The 17,920-nt window shown below is 36.6% G+C and overlaps 1 protein-coding gene across 18 annotated transcripts in view; it reads left to right on the top strand.

Annotated features, from left to right (window-relative positions):
* KHDRBS2 (KH RNA binding domain containing, signal transduction associated 2) overlaps positions 1-17,920 on the top strand; it is a 344,845-nt gene that overhangs the window by 74,185 nt on the left and 252,740 nt on the right. The gene's annotated exons all lie outside the window — the stretch shown is intronic.

Genomic DNA, 17,920 nt, shown 5'->3' with positions numbered 1-17,920 from the left:
CACTAAATTGCTGCCTAGTGATTTATTGGGACTTACTCAGTGCTGTTACAGTGGAATGTGGTATTGTCTTCCGTATTTCAAGGCAGACTTTTAGAGTAGTTATAATTTACCATTTCGTATTGCAGAGCACTCAAAGGCCAAAACTAAGATGGAGACACCCTTTGTACTCAATACACCTGAGAAGTACACTGGTCTTTCTCCAAGGAGCTGACACTCTGAAAAACACAACATAGGTAGAAAACAGGACAAATAGAAACATCATCATCGTGAAGTTGGTAGCTGGTAGCAACTCTGTGAAATACAGGCAAGTCCTAGCCACTCCCCAGTGGGAATGTTTGTCATGACTCTTGTTTTCTAAGCCACCAAAACTCTTACATTTCTCTCTATTCTTCTTTGTTATTCCTATTTGATGGAGGAAGAAAAATATAATTTATAACACTGCTTTAATAAAGTAAGTTTGAGAGTGGGCAGGAATTCACCCTGCATAAACCAAGTTTTAATCAGGAGCATGATTTCATGTTAATGGTACACTGGTTGAGTATGATTGATTGTCAACATATGCTCCACCTACATCCAAAGATATTTGAGGTTTTCTTTGCAATTACAGCAGCATTGTTTCTTTCTCGGCTCTTTGTATTAATGAATGATTTGGGGGCTAAATGTTGTCTTCAGTATCATCAGTACAAGTTCAGTGTTTTCAAAGGAATCTGCTTTTGGAATCTGAGGGGAGTTCAACAAGCAAGTCTGTTGGTGGTTTATGATAAGAAATAGAAACTAACTCGCTTCCACTTATCTGTGTTGCTTCTTAAGGACTAGAAAAGGTAGTGAACAGTAAAAATTAAACTTTGTGTCTAAATACACAGTGAATCAGATGTAATAAAGCTTTCAAATTGTACCTATGCTTCATAAGAACTGTAAAGCAAACTATTGGTTAGAGTGAGATTTTTCACAGTACTCTTGACTTCAGCAGGAGCAGAGCTAAGCCAGTGATGTGTCTGATCAAAAAGTTCACCTATTTGTGATCAGGTTTGGATGACTTGTTACTATTTGTTTTCTCGCTAGCTTTTAAGAGGATTAGTTGCCAGTTACATAAGTTAGCATTTATAACATCAACATATTAAAGTTGCAGGGCAGTAGAAGAAAAGACTTTATGGCAAATTGCTTCTATTACATGTCTGGGCTTTTCTATGTCCTTAAAAATTCAAGTTTAAAAAATTCTTAAGGTGTACAAGCAATAGGTAGAACATTGTTGTGCTATCAACACTGTTTCTAACACAAGTCCCAAACACAGCACCATACTGTCTGTTATGAAGAAAATTAACTCCAGTCAGCCATATTCAATACAGCTTTTCCATTTGAAATGCTGCTATCATATAGGATGTGAGATTTTCCTTATTTTAGGTGCAGTACTATTTCATATACATATTTTTAATAATAACAATAGTAATATTTTTAATAAGGAAATACAGTACTGTATAAATGTCATGCTTTTTTTAATGTTACATTCTTCTTATGTGTTAGCAGAGAATGAAAGAACAGTACACGGAAAACTTTAAGCAAAGTAGTAGGGTTTAAAGAATGTTTTGGAACCCTGTTAAAGTTGCTATTAAAATGAATATTTACTTCCTTTGAAACATTTAAAAAAGATTCAATATTTAAAGGAAAAAAATGCACATTGAATGCTTCAAAATTACTGCAACAGGTAGTTACTGGTCATTTTTTCATATGCCTCTGTTATTCTAGTCTAAACTGATCAAATGTGCTGTAACTGCAGAATCTATGTGGGCTAATCAGTTCCTGAAAGCAAATATATTGTTTTGTCTTACACAAACACTCCTGAAGCATGTTTTTACCTCTTGAAGCTGAAGATGAAACCTGTTTGGTGGCTCTTCAGGCTTTTTCTCTGTTCAAGTGGTGTTACAAGGTCACTTCAAAGTAGTCATTAATGTAATTTGTAATAACTCTCATCTAAAGTTAGCTAAACTTTTTGAAAATTGCTTATAAAACATGAACACAAGAGATTAATGCTCTGCTTTGATCCTTTTGCAATAGACCTAATGACTCGACAGGGGGTAATACAGCTCATCACAGAACAATTCACATTTCAGTGGTACCGAAGTACACAAGCAGTTCCTTGAACTTCAGAGCTAAGGAAGCTTTTTTTGTGCACATCTGTGTCTTTTGCTTAGCTATGAGCTCTGATTTGATGTTTTGCTGATGGGTATAATCACAAAAATTTTGTCTTCTATGGATTTTCAGATCTCTTACAGCATGAGCTTAAGGCACAGCCTTTGCCTTAAGTTTGAACGTGTTCTTCTATCCAGGTCTATGCTCTCTCCAAACTTCAAAGATCTTACTTGTCTTTGAAATAGCCTCCTATTTCAAACTGACTTGAAGTCAAGCTTTGAGGTCAGTGGTTACTAGAGAAAAAGACTGCACAAGACAGATGCACCTTGCCTTGCTTCCCTATGAAAGGCTTGGCAATTACATGGCCCTCTGGGTAGTTTGTCTCCTCACACAGGAGAAGGCCAATTACAGTAACAGGGACGTACAGGGAGCCTTCTCCAGAGCCTGTGTGCTGCAAACAGAGTGAATGTGAGTTTTCTGGACCAGTTAGTTCAGTGACAAGGTTTTCCTCCAGTTCAGGACTGTCATTTGAATGATTTTGTAACTCCTTTATAATGTCATGGATTTTGGTGGCTTTCTCCCTGTTTCTCAAGCTTCCCACATATCATCAGAAAACTTTAAAACATAATTATGTGTTGCTGTATAGAGGAGTATGGTGAAAGGAATTCACACTCAAAATGCTCTTACTTGCTGAGTTGCAGCTATTTAGCCTAGAGTATGTTTGACCTCAAACACCTTCTTTCCCTTTTGTTTTTTACTCACATTGAGCAAACAAAATCAACAGGTAACACCTTCATATAATGCAAATGCAAAGGATATGCTCTAATAGTGAAGAAATCTGTTTCATAAATACATCTTTCATGTTACATTAGAATATATGTAAATGTGTGTGTTTTATTAAGACTTATTAAAAATATGCCTTCAATTTTCAACCTAGTTAGTTTGGTAGTCGCATCAGTGTATAAACATTTTCAGGAACACAAAGAATCAACTGTGCAAGCATGTTCATTTGGTAGATTTAGATTTTCAATTAACAGTAAAACACCAGTTTATCTGTGGTTACCACAGGTTGTCTGTGGGTTTTTTTAAACTGTTACATATCTGTGGTTTGGGATTGTGAGTCAGAAGAAAAATACTACAAACTGGGAGGAAACCATGCCATCCCTCTTTTATTTCAAGAAATGTAGGAATTCATAGTTCTGTCACTCATACGTTCTTAAAAGAAGACAAGGAGGAGATAAGTCTTCTGTCACTTTTCTTGATAGGAAGTCACAGTTTTGTTCCAATGGGATGAATTTAGAACAGGTGACAACCATATCAAAAATATGTTTCCATCTACCTTCTGAGATCATAATCCTGCCGCTGAGGTAAGGGGGGGGTAGCACTAAGGTAAATACTGTCTGATGAGAGAAACTCTTTTTTGTCTATGTCAGCTCAGCAAGAGAGAATTAAATCTTCTTCACCTGGTTATTTTTACCCAAGGAAAATTCACTGAAACAATGTTTAATGAAATACGAAAAGAAAAATTATACAGGCTATAGAGAATTTCTCAATAATGATAATAATAATAAAAATGAACATATTTCTTAGGAATTAAAGAAATTTAATGTTAGATTTGAGTAAATTATTTCTCTGTCATTTGTTGAGAAAGAAACTGGTGGGTAGCAGAAAGCCAGAAAAAGCCCTTTTTTTCTTAAAGAGAGCAATTTATTACTGCTTTTACCAGCAGTGAATTCTTGCTGTATTTTTTTTTTTTTTTTTTTTTTTCCCTCTGGTATATTGGGAATACTGTTTGAGATAGCATAACCTTAAGCTGTTCCTTATCACCTTGCTTTAAATACTTATTTTTATGATTGAGTGAAACTGGCCTGTGGAAGAAATAGAATTCTTTCTGTGTAAGCTGTAAAATTTCACCTCAGTTACTCGCATATATACCAGATACTGTAAATGCGTAACTTTACATATACATAAGAAAGTGGATATAATTAAGACCACGTTTTATGTCATATCCCAGCATGATGCAAGACAGTGCTTTTTTGTTTTGCTAGTTTTCAGGCCCAAGAGTCTGCATTCTCAGTGAAGCATGTCCAGTGAATTTGTCATGTTGCCTAAAATAATCAACATACTTAAGTGGGCAGCTTATCTGCAGATTTCCAAGGTATCCAAGTACGTTAATGGATACCAGAAACCACACCATATTTTTCTATATAAATGTGTTCACATATGAAACTTAAAACACTAATGTATGGTGGCTTTGTTGACAATACATCACCTGACATTTGCTGTTTATGAAACTCTCTTCTTACTCATGATAGTATTTAGATATTTCTTTAGTGAAAACCTCAGTTTTCCAAAAATCCCTACTAGCATGTCTGGGTGGGAAGATGGTGAAGGTGGTTATTATATACAACAACTGTTGTCTCCAACCTTACCAAAAATAAGTACTTTTAAGTCCAAGCATATAAGTCACATTTTGAATGGTTTTTTTCCTACTGAATTGTCTTGGTTTAGTCACAATTTGCTTGTGATTTACACCATGTAGCAGACAAGGGAGTTACAAAATTGAAGAGTAATTTCAAATTTAAGCCATTTTTAGGAGAGTGTTGCTAATGAAGCCATTAACAACCGTGTTGTGCACTCCTGTAAGAGTAGCTAACTCACGCAGAGCAGAATTACAAACCCTGGAATGAGGGGTTCGTAATGTAAGCACTGACACTAACAGAGCTGTAGAGGCAGGAGTGGTGTCACTGTAATTAGCTTAGTGCTAGTACAAATCATGTTTTATTATTCTTTCAGCCTCTGCAAGAAGAGATGGTTTATTTCTTTCAAGTATAATTGCATTTGTCACATTTTTTGATATTGCAAAAATGATACAAGCATAAAAAGGCAAGATGACTTTCATACCACTTAACAACATGTTGTTTGGAATATCATTGGAGGGAAGAGATGATGGGTGAAGTGGAAAACAGAAACAAAGCTTTCAAATTTTCAGATATTTTCTGTCTTTTTTTTTAAGGATTCCTTTTCAGAAGAAAAGAATAAGATGATGGGTACAGAAAAAGTGTTCTCTCATGGGTATACTTGAAGGATGACAAGGAGAAGGGAATCTCTACAAATCCTCTCATGATTGTTCCCTCAATGGAGAGAGAAAATTCTGTTTTTTCTCCTCAGGAGCAGATTACCAGAACACGCTATGTCTCTGCAAGGGTGTGTTTTGTTAGGCTCAGGCTCAAGCTCACACACCAACTGCATGGAGTCACTTGTGTCTGCAGGAGCAGAGCTAGGTCCATTAGTGCTCCACAATGCTGAATTTGTCTTCTTAGTCAGAAAGTTCACTCAGTCTGTTATAGAGTGAAACTGCCAAGATTTTCTTCACATTCAAGGTAAGATATATAAGCTGGGAAAGGAATGACGATAGAGCAACCAATGTGTTCACCTGCTGCCAGTAGAATGATTGCCTGCGTGCCTGTGTCTCATTTTAATTCTCCAAATATAAAGTGGCACAGACAAACGAGTTCAGAGGAGGACTGCCAGGATCACCAGTGGCTGGAGCACTTACTCTGTGTGGAGAGGCTGAGGGAGCTGGACTGAGTAAGTCAGGAAGCAGAGTTGTCTCCATAGGACTAAGCTGCCTCCCTAATGTCTGCAGGGAAGGTGTTGAGGAGACACGTCACAATGGTGCATCTTGGGGGAATAAGAGGGAGCAGGTGTAGCTTGAAACAAGAAATGTTCAGACTGGATAAAGGAGAAACTTTATCAGCATGAGAACAGTGAAGCCAAGGAGCAGGTTGCCTGGAGAGGCTGTACAGATAGAGGCATTCAAATAGTACTTGGCTGCAACCCATTAAAACATAGTATCGTTAAACTGGCTTGCAGGGGTTTTTATCAGGTTTTCATTTCTTTAATCCCTAGTAATCTAGTTGCAATAGCTCTGAGTTCACTAAGGCATTGGCAACTGAAGACTCAGATTTCTGAGTGGGTTGAGTAACTTCAGTGCTCTTACATATCTTTGTTGTTAGCAGAATGCAAGTAGTGAATTTAGAAGTGATTCAGGTATACCAAGAAGTGCTCACAGGTGTAGAAATACTCTTATTTCTGTCCAGGATAATGTTACTAGGGTTTTAGATTATATAGAAACCCAGCATCTGAACCTAAGAAATTAAAAAAAGGGGAAAAAAACCCATTTTTTTTCCTCCCACTATCAAAAAGCTACATTGAAAACAGAGAGAGGAATTAATAAAAGTGGTACCAGTATAAAGAGCTATTTTATATAGCAGAGACTTGGTTGCTTTCATGTAGCAGCTGGCAAGAAAAAGCTGCCAAACAAATCACTTTTAATAGCAGATATTCAGTGCAATGAAGAAACAAGACTATTTTTAAATAATGTATTATTTTTTTGCATTTCTGAGGTATTAGGAATGCTGTAATCTCAAAACATCTTTTTAGTCACACAAGAAAATGAATGCTAATAACAGGAGGCATCTATTCATTTGAACTTTCTACTGCAAATGGTATCATAAGGGGTGAATTAACTGGTACCAGAAACATTGATAGCTATTTTCTGGGGAAGGAGACTTAAAAATAACTTCCGAGAAAACAGTTTGACTTTTATTTATCACTGAAGAATGTGATCAGTCATTGAAGTACTTCAGAAACTGTAAAAAATTCTGGGAATGCAGTGCCCTTTCATGCTTGTCATGTTTGGCTAAAGGTACTGCTGGAACAACAGTGGGACAAGTCCAAGTCCCTTCATCCCAGTCAGAGAGGGATGGAAAAGGAGAGAAGGGGTTATCCTAAAAAGGATTCCAACTCAGCTATGTCCCCTGTGTTCCCCCAAAACCCACACGTGAGCAGACTGTACGGTGTACAGTTTTAGAGGGAGGCACTCAGTAAAAGCATTTTTTTAACTGAGAGCATTTCTGTTGCTTGTAGCTCGGTGTTAAAATGTTCCCTCATCCTTCTAAGACCAGAAGCTTACTTAAAGAATTAGAGAAAAAGGCTTTTCTAGGGTAAATAATTTAATCCTAAATGTTTGTATGTAAAATAGGTTCCCTAAAAGCAAATTTTTTTTCTTTTTTTTATTCAGAAGCAGACAGCTTCTATTTTAAATTTAGTGAAATGGAAACACCTAAGAAAAAGTAGTTATTGCACTCTTGGAAATACCACCTAAATACAGAACCTGATCAAAAATATTGAAAGCCATTGGAAAAGCCTTTCCAGCTCATCTCTTTCTCAAACGGTGTTAGTTTGAAGTTAGTTTACCCACGTATCTTCTTACACCATGGAACCACCATCTTATTCCCTGCTTCTTGCACATTTTCTGAAAGCAGAGCCTCATAGGTCCACTTTTTTTTCCAAATTTCTGTATAAAATTAAAGAAAGTTACTATGGAATAATAAACTATTTGGAGACTTGAAACCAAATGTTTGTTGCATAAAGAATGCACATGTGTGCACACACGTAGGAGGACCTTTTAAGATGAGCAATTCACATGACATACCAGCTGACAAAATTTGGCTAATTTTACCATCATCAGCGTGGGAAAGATTTGTGTTGCATAGGGACAGTATGCAAAGATTGAACAAACTGCCAAACAGATAATCATAAGAAAACTAGTTTATTAACGTGCAGTGCTGTCCTGTACAAAAACAAACAAAAAAATCATTTAAGAAAGGCATCTGAGCCATATTACAACTGCTGCAACCAAGGCTTGGAACAGACTAAAGAGAGTTGTAGTCATCTTTAATTCAGGTTACTGTGTTGTTACACCAGCAGCACTTAATGCTTGGTGTTTTCTGGCAGTCACTGTTAGCTTCAGTTGTTATTTGAAAAATTCTTTAGTACTTTGGCAGTAGTGGCTTCAGTGTTGCTAAGGGTCAAGCTTCAGTTTCAAGCAGTTTGGGGTTTTTTTCCCCAGTGTGCTGGTTTGACTGCTCTCAGTGTATGCTGTTGTAAAGGTGGTGTTTGTAAAAATTGGAAAAAAAAAAAAGGGTTTCTGGAAGTTACTTTGAGATTTAATTGCTTCTTCTTCACTTACTGTGTAGTGGGCTGGGTTTTTATCAGTGTGATTAAATAGATACAGCAATGCAAAATGTAGTCTTTTTATCCCTCTCCCCCCTCTCCTTTCTTTACATGATGCTCTTGAACTGTTTTTGCAGCTGTGATAGACATATCCAGCACACAGTACATTCATGATACCCACATCTTGGATGTAACATCCCAAAACCAGACTCCGGCTTTTACAGGAGAACAAGACTGGGCAGTTTTGAAGTACTTTGAGGAAGTTTTTCCCTTAAATCAGAGATTCTGTTGCCAGAGTCTGATGCCTTGCAATCATCACTGCTCTTTGGTTTTTACAGGGATTGATTACATCTGTAGCTATTCATATTATTACTTATATTTGGATAAGTAGCCTACAGAAACTTTTTTCTCATCACATTTTTATGTTTAAAACATATGATGTTTAAGGAAAAGAAATACTAACGCTCTGGTGTTACCTATTATATAGCATGATTTGTATATGAAGACTGCATTTATGTCATAAAGTGAACAAACAAGTCACTGAGGACACTTACCACAACAAAGTTTGTTGGGTTTTGGGGATGTGGTTTTTTTATTCAAATGGGATCTCTGTGGAAACAGGTACTAGTCTGAAGTGACATTTCAAAAATAAATTATTCTCAAGTATAACAGCTTGAGATTAATGTCATATTAGGAATTTGATAATGGTATTGCAAAGATTTGCATATATTTTAGATTTTTATGTGATCCGTAGTGTTTTTCTGAAGACACTGCAAGCATTCTTTGGATGCATAAAAATAGATTCTTTTTTGTAGAATAAAGACTTCACTTAAAGCAAGGAAAGTGGAAAAAAAAGGGGTACTGTAGAGTCTGCTGTGAGGTACTGTTCAAGCTTATTGTGAACACATTCTCTTCAACAGTCAATTTCTGCCTGAAAGAAGTAATTGTAGCATCAAGATGTTGTTCTGCTAACTAAAGTAACTTGAAATCTATTGAAAAATAGTCTCTAACATTGAATGAGTGAATTATAAGTAATTTTTTTCCTTCAGTAAGTACACTGTTTCTCGTTTTCTGAATAATTGCCTCCTTCATACGTTTTTAACTAGGAAAATCGGGGGAAAACGCAGGCTATCTCAGTCTGGTGCTATATCTGTACGTAAGAAGTGTGTCAGAAATATCAAATACTTCACTCAGGGCTTGAATGGTGAAAAAATACAGACTTTGATTCATTCACATATAACTTCGCTTTGAAGTTTCTTCGTTTTGCAGCCTCTGTAGTCTGTTAGTTGTTCAAGAAATGAGCTAAGTTAAAGTTGGCCATTTATCAGCCAGTACAATGGCTTACAATGAACACCAGCAAGTACAGGACCCAGAAGATACTGTGATACACCTGTTAACTGCCCACCTTAATTTTTAGGGAATTTTCAATTACAATGTTTCTGTAAAAGTCATTTATTACTGTTACATAACTTAGAGGGAGAATGAGGTACTCTGTTTTGGTGGGGAGCTGATCATGGGCACATCCTGAATTTTGCCTGGATGTCAGAGGGAATATTCTCAGAAATTTACAGAAGAATAGAAGTAACAGTTCTTCCAATAATTATTACCAACTAACTTTGCAGTAAGTCATAAAGGAAAATAGTGTACTGGTCTTAAATTAAAAGGAAATTTTAAAAAATTAGAAGATGATGAGAAAACATAGAAGAATTGTACAGTTTTTCTTTCCAGGCAACAGAAGGCCAATGGTTATTTTGAAGCTTTAAGGACTTTTTTTGAGGAGTGTGGTTAGAAGATGTAGTAGATTGCATGTGAATTGTTATTACTGTATTATTCTGGCATCCAGTGTATTTGTCAAGTTTTAAATGAAATTTTCAACTCAGGAAGTTTAAGGTCATCATTTGACATACATCTTGTGTTAATTCAAAAAACAGTGAAAAGTGGTTGTTATTGTATCCATCTGTAGCAGTGGAAAGCAATTGTAGTAGGTTTTGGAATAAATACATATAAGATGATACACATTTTTCAACTGAGTCTGACATCTGACTTCATGAATAAAAAAGACCCTATTAATCATAAGGTGATAGAGTCACATACATTGTATTTATCATTCTTGTTGAAGAGTAAAGTTGTCTCTTGTTAATGTTTTGAGGAAGTGCATAGTAATTATACAGAACAAATAAGTCAAGAAAGTAAAAAAATACAGTTAACTTGTGTGGAAGCTTAAATGTTGGTCTCTAACTTTTATGTTACTACTTTACAAATGATAGTGTGTGCATGTAGGGAATGTCATTTCTTCCTCTGTAATTGAGCAGTATGCATATAGGAATGTGTATGTGAATAGTAGTTCATTCCATGGCCTCAAAACAACTTAAGCTAACTATATATATTTGATATCCAACATCAGATATGCTCATGCAATCTACAGAAAGTATGCAAGGACTCTGCAGCAAGAATATAAAAATAGTATTTTCAAATAGTCTTTGATAGTATAAATGAACAACAGTTCAATATCACAATATTTATTCCCTTGAGCCGACACAGCATGTTGGCATGTATAACCAGAGTCCATGGGGAGAGATCTATTGTCACTTAGCTGGGAGCACAAGACTCTGGATATTTATTGAAATATTCATTTTTGATCTATACCAGATAATTTTGTGGGAAACAAAGAATCTTGAATTCTGGGTAGACTTTCAAATACAACCTGGCTCATATTCCCTTTGAAGCAAGCAGAAGTCATGACTACCAGGCATTTATTCTGATATGCAAGTTTATGATTTGATTATTTCAGTCGATTTGTAATAATGGTTTAGTACCTCCAGTTTGTACACTCCGTCCAACCTCATTTTGTACATATTATGCACAGCTCTTGGGGATTCTTGAATGTTTTACCTATACCGTTAGTGTCTTCAAGGAAAGGAAAGATTCAAACACTTACTCATAACGATGAGTTGATTGCATAAATTACCTTCTAGTCTTTCTGCTGTAAGACAGTTTTTCTCCTTCTCCACTTTTCACACCTCTTCCATCATTTTCCTTTGACATTTAATGCATTATATTGAGGGCTGAAGCTTTCCTGTAAGTATTAGAAATAATATTATAACAAATACTGAAAATTCGGGACCTCATGTTACTAAGCTGGACAGTCTACTCAAAGTCAGAGGATCACAGGCTTGGGCTCCTTTGACGAAGTTTGAAGGAGCAGAGAAGCTCTAAGTGTTTAACAAACCTGTGCATCCTTAATTCTTACAGATCCTAAGATTCTTTTCTAAAGCTTCCCACCTCTTGTTGAGGTATTCTCTCTAGTAACGCTTTTCTGCTACTCCATATTTCTCTTCTTCTGTCTTAAAAGTACTGAAGTATGTCAGTGTCTCTTTTAGGTATGTTAACAGGACATTGTTGAAAACCACATTCCATAAAAATGGCTTTAAACTTTATGGATAACAAGGTGTGCCAGTAACAAAGGGTATTTGCTATTTTTCCTTTCCATTGTTTTTGAATAATGGTATACAAGCCCTATGTGCTATAGAAATAGTCTTGCCAACTCTAGGTTGATATCAATATACACTGTAAGATAGGAGTTATCAATATGTACGACAGGGTGACAGACTTCAGCTATTAGAGCTGAAAACAGATTTAGTACAAAGTGTAGTGCTAAAATGAGCTACAGCAGGGCTGGCAGCATTATTTCCATAATCCTTTTAAAATATTTTGGAAGATTTTTCTAATGGTTGTATTTTTCTGACAGCTGCTGTTTTCTTGTTCCTCTTGCACATACCATGATTTCTGGCTCTTGATCTTTTGTCCTACGACTTAAGTCTATCATAAGTCATTGGTGACTGTTTTGTGTCTTTTTGTGTGTAGGAGAAAGAGATACTTTGTGAGCTACTGTATAGTACAAGTGTGCATTCAGACTCAATGATCCACGTGGTCCTTCTCAGTTCTGTGTGACTGTGAAAACCCCCACATGTTTTCATATCACTGTTTAGGGAAATCTACTACTGGAAATTGAAAATCACCCCTTTTCTCCCCCAAGCCCATCATTGCCTCTGCGTGCAGGCAGTTGTAAGCATCAGACCTGAATGAATTCTGGCAGGAGGAAGAGGCACAGGTGACTGCCTTGTAGCACTCATGAGCAGGCAGTCACAGCTCTGCATCTGCATGGGGATAGCAGGACATCTTCACCTGCCATTGGCCACTGCTAATGCCAGCTTTTTGCCCAGTAAGACATAAACTATGAGAGCAGTTTTTGAGGCCATAAACTAGAATTTAGTTAAATAATACATGATGAGTAATACATAATGCATTACCTTTTTATCAGCTGTTCTGCGTTACGGGACACGCAAACCAAAGCGGCAGTTGTCCCCTCAGCAATAAAGTAGCTGATAATTCACCACTGCAGGTCTCTCTCTCTTTGCAGACCTTTCTGTACTCTTGCTTAGCATCCCTTAGTGCAGTTCTAAAAGCTGTTTGCTGATGCTCTTACTGGAAAGTAGTTACCCAGTATGGCTGGTTTTCCAAACTGTTAGGATGCTATAGGTAAGTGTCTGATGGTGTTGGGTTTTTAGGTGCATGAAGTGATCTGCACACAGGTTTCTCCCAGTTTAAAGGAAGTTCATTCCCTGCTTTTTCAGATATATTTAAAAATATTACAAAACATCTGCCCATACTTGTGCCTAGCAAATTACATGTGTGAAATGCACAGTCTCAAGCAGTGCCTTGCTTGTGAAGTGCCAAGTCATCAGCAGATGCAGTCCCAGTAATATCAAGGGCACAGCTTTTCTCTTGGCTTCTTGCTAGTTGTAAAACTTTATGGAAGCCAGACTGCATAACAGGTGTTGCCCTGTTACTTTTGTATTCATTATATAGCAGACACCTGATTATGTGTTTGTTTTGTCCATCCTTTAGTTAGTTATCCTTCACACACTCTTGTCTTCCCATCTGTCATTTCAGATAGACCAGTTTGTCTCTTTATGATACCTAACCCTTCTTTTATGTTTTCCTAACAGCAGATGATATGGATTCTTGTCTATATGTAGTATTCTGTCCTGACTAAATATTTGTAGCATTTCTATGCATGACCTGCATATGGGCACCTTCATTCTTTTCAGGCACACTTTTATCTTTATCGAAATGAAAAAAAAAGTTGTTTCTTTATGCATTAGAAAGAAGGCAAAAAAAAAGTGTTAATATTTCTGTACAAGATTCTTATGTGATTTATTATTCATAAGTTTATTTAGTACTGGAAAAAGAAATCACTATATTGCATCAATGGAAAGTAATTTTTGAGTTGGAGATTAGAGCAGTGGTATATTTCTTTCAATCAAATCTTGCAGATTTATAAACATCAATATGTCTAAGACCTCATACAGAGTTAGCAATGTCTTTTAAAGATATATTGTTGCAGTAGCAGCATATTTGTGGAAATAATAAGGGACCATATGCCACTTCTGAACTGCACCTGCAATTTGCACTGATGTCTGTTCAAGAAGTACCTGAATGGGTTTAGTCTATATACCCTCTGAAACTGAGGTCAGCCAAAAATTGTCTGTCCATTGCAGTCCCCCATAAAGATTTGGTGACTTAAAAGTTCCTGCCTTTCTAAGTAGGGTAGATCAAAGAGATAATGATAGTGTTGCTATAGAAATATTATATTTAGTAGACAGAAGCCATTAGCAGGAATTTCCTGTCCTCTGGGCAGTTTCATGACTCTGGTCCCACAGCTTGTGATTCTTGCTTTTTAAGCCATGTTAAAATAAATTTCCCCAAGCAGACTGATCCACTAAGTAGTTGCTAACCTTGAAAGTAGTATCTTTTTTCTTAATATATTTTTAGGAACCTCTTATAGCTTGACATACTTTTTATTCTCTTCTTGATTATACCAAATGAAATATACTCTCATTCTGAAGAAATAAAGATATAATTTTCAGTACTTGATACATTCAACTGATACAACAAGAATAAACTGTCCTCATTCCATTTTGAACCTAGAAAGATTTGTTGACAAGTAATCTGTCACATTATGTCACATGACAGAAATTTCCATCTTGTATAATGATCTCTCGTTATTACAGGAGGATGAATGCAGCAGCAGGACATTTCTACATAATATTTAGTCCTATGTAATGTTTAGTCCCTCTGTATAACTTTATAGCTCTTTCCCACAAAGATTATTTTTCTTTTTTTTTCATTTTAATTCCTCATGCCTTCAATGCCTTCTTAACAGGGTTTGTTTCAGTGGGTGTTATAATTGAGAGACAATAAGCAAACCCCCCCATTTGTCTTTAAGGCAAGATAACCACTTACACAACTTCCAGTTGAATTGTGGTCACTGAAGCATTTTGCTGCTTCTGATTAGTCCCACAGAGTGTGAGCATCCTCATCTTGTCAGTTCAGAGGAGTCATTAAAATCTGGGTAAGCTGTGATGATGTATGAGCTATGGGTATGTAAATTCCCTGTTAGCAAATGCATTCTTCATCTTGTCAATTTTTTGCTACCTGCTGGTAGCTCTGTAGGTAACCCTGTGCAGCTGATTGAGGAAAAATATTGAAAGCAGATTGCTTGTAAAGACATAGCGGAGGTGATCCCTACATGTTCATAATTAGCCTTCTTCGGAAGACCTTCTATTAAAACTGATTTTCATGTTACTTGGATAGCTTAACAATGGAACACAGGGTGTGCTCTTCTGTCTCTACCTTACCACAGAGAAATCTATGACTCTACCTAATCTTAATGCAGTTTTAGAATAGAATAAATAGCATAGAACTGGAAAGTTTGAGGTGCACATTATGTATTGTTGTATGTTCAAATAATGATTTCCAGAGTAAATTTTCAGATGTCATGAAGTATTTAAGATAGTTTCTTGTCATTATTAATTCACAATATAGCTGAGACTTTTCCCCTGGATTGTGCTAGTTTCTTTGTAGAAGTTCGGCAACATAAAAGTACTCCTGCTATACTTAGTAGTGACCTGCTGTATCAGTAATTTGTTTTCCAGCTGATGGAAATAGGTCTTCCTCTTAGCCATAATGTTCCTCATACACACAGTGAGTATACAGTGATACTGCTAGTGCACAGCCACGCAATCAGCACTTTGTTTGAGCATCACCATAATGACAGCATAGCAAAGGGTATTTCCTGTCAGAATTACACCTTTTAAGTTCAACAGGCCAGTTGAGGATGGCTCTTTTTGTTTTCATTACTACAGATTCTTTTCCTTTTTGCTTGTTTCAGATTCCTAGAAATAAAAATTTTATTAGCATTTTGAAAACACTTTGGGTATTTTCAGAAAAAAGAGTACGTAATTCTGATGATTACCACTTGCTTACTAGCCTCTAAGACTGTTTCTTGTAAAGACAACTTCTTTGAAATTCACAATTACTAAAAAGTGAAAGGAAACAAAGAACAATTGTGTCCAGCTAGGAAAAAATGACTATATATTGCACTCCTAATTAGCCACAATATGTGCTTTTAGCAGTCATTCACTTATCAGTATGTTTCATTTAATGAAATCTAGACGATAGTTGTTTTCAGCTGAACTGTGAGGCACGCTGCACACACCTATCTGGTTGGTCATAGAAGGTCCCAAATGGCAGGTGCATATTTTACAAGTACTCTTTATAGATACTGAGACATTCCATATGATTATTAATGAATCTGAGCAGAACTATTTCATGGCAATAAGCAGATCAATTTGAGAAGGTTTTCTCAAAGTATTTATTTTGTACCAAGATTGTTTCACTTACTAGTGTGAGGGGTTTTGCACAGCTGGTGATTGTTTCTAGGACTATGTATCACTCATACTGCCTAATTGGCAGAGACAACTCTTTTTTACTCTATTTGGGAAAAAAAGCCCCTAAACCAGTTTGGAAAACCCCAATGTTTGTTAAAAAATCATTGAAATGAAGACCTGCCCAACTACATTCTTTCCTTGTGTTGATTGCTATAAATGAATAACAGCGCACATGTGTATTTTTCTCTCAAAATCTTGACATCTGTATTTGCTGAAGAGCTACTAAAAGCTTTTCTTCATGCTAAATTAGCTATACATTAAAAGCATGTCTATCAAGAAGTAAATATCTAATGTATAGGTTTTGAAAAAGTGTTCTGTGTGTAGTTGTTAGTTTCTATGACTTCTGCTTCAGCTTTTTGGAAGTTCTGTTTAATTTTTTTAACCAAGCTTTGTGTCCTGGGAACATGAGATCCGTTAGCCACATATTAAGATTAGTACATAGGTTGGTCAGAAGAAGGGATGGTGAGATTTTTTTAGATATTAAGAAACAATAATTTCCTAATAGGCACAATAATTGACAGTCATTAATCAATATCTGAAAAATGTTTTTTTAATGCATACCATACCAGCATGTAATATTTACTATTTTTTATATTTATTTTCAATATTTATTAACAGCAGTTAGTATCAGGTTATTCAGACTGTACATTAATCTCTTCGTGAACATGTCAAACAAATGTGGCTTGAAAACAGAGGCACGAAGTTTTCCTGGGTGGTTCTTGATATAATGAGGAAAAAACTACTGAACCCATCCCAAAGAGAAGTGTGGTATTCTTCGATTTCTAAGAGATTGTTTCTCCTAATTTTTATTATCAACTGTCCAGATCGCTTTGGATAAAGGATCTTAGGATGTGTGCATGTTTGAGCACAAGCTTATGTCAGTGGATGCTGGAATAACTTACTCTTCCAGGGCTCTCGTTGCTGAGGGCTAGTTTGAGGGTATGCAGAGGTTACTGCTCAGTCTTCTCCTACCCCACACTGGATTTGTTATGCATGATGGATTTCACCAGTGACAGTTTCCCTAAGGCCACTGAAGCAGTGGGGAGCAGGTGTAGAAGGAAACAAACTGTGCTGTGTAAATCAGCAAGGCCATTTAGTGGTGTCACCCCAGATTAGTAGCAGCTGTCTGGTGTTTGGAGACAGCACAGGTTTTAGTGTAGTGTGGGGCTGAAGGAGAAAATGAAATGTTGGCAAAAAGAGCACATTTACAGCTATTGTTCTTTTAAAAGGATCTCTCCTATTACAGAAGTCCTTGATTTCAAGATCTCTTATGAAAGATCTTGAACATGAATTCATTTTAGTGGCCATGAACAATTGAATGTCTGTTTTATGTATATTTATATGGTGGAACTTTATCCTGTATTGCTGTATTAAAATCATTTTCCCTCTGTACTTGGCACTGGTGAGGCTGCACCTCAGGTACTGTGTCTGGCTCTGGGCCCCTCTGGTGAGGGTCTGCCTCTTCCCCCAGGCAACCAATGACAGGACAAGAGGAAATGTCCTCAAGCTCTGCCAGGGGAGGTTCAGGTTGGACATCAGGAAGAATTTTTTCATGGAAGGGATTCTTAAGCATTGGAAGGGTCTGTCCAAGGAAGTGGTGAAGTCAGTATCGCTGGAAGTCTTCAAGAAATGACTGGACATGGCACTTAGTGCTGTGGTCAATTTGGCATGGTACTGTTGGGTCAAAGGTTGGACTCAATGATCATGGAGGTCATTTCCAATCTCACTGATTCTGTGATAATCATTGGCATTCCAATAAAGCAGTTCCTTCACAAATTACTTGCTTTTATGTTGTCTGGTATCTGGTTAAACACGCTTGTCAAGAATGCTCAAAAAGTTACTGAAAATATTCCGTCATACAAAGAAGGAAAGGTTTAATGAATTAGCATTACTGAACAGCATGTCCAGCTGTTCTGGACAGTTTTCAGAAGAAGGATCTGATGCTTTGAGACATCAAGCTTCTGCGCTGTTCCAGTGTC

This window comes from Corvus hawaiiensis, chromosome 3, assembly GCF_020740725.1.
Source record: "Corvus hawaiiensis isolate bCorHaw1 chromosome 3, bCorHaw1.pri.cur, whole genome shotgun sequence".
In the NCBI taxonomy this organism is placed as follows: domain Eukaryota; kingdom Metazoa; phylum Chordata; class Aves; order Passeriformes; family Corvidae; genus Corvus; species Corvus hawaiiensis.
The sequence above is the reverse complement of the archived record's forward strand: the minus strand, read 5'-3'. Positions and strand labels throughout refer to the sequence as shown.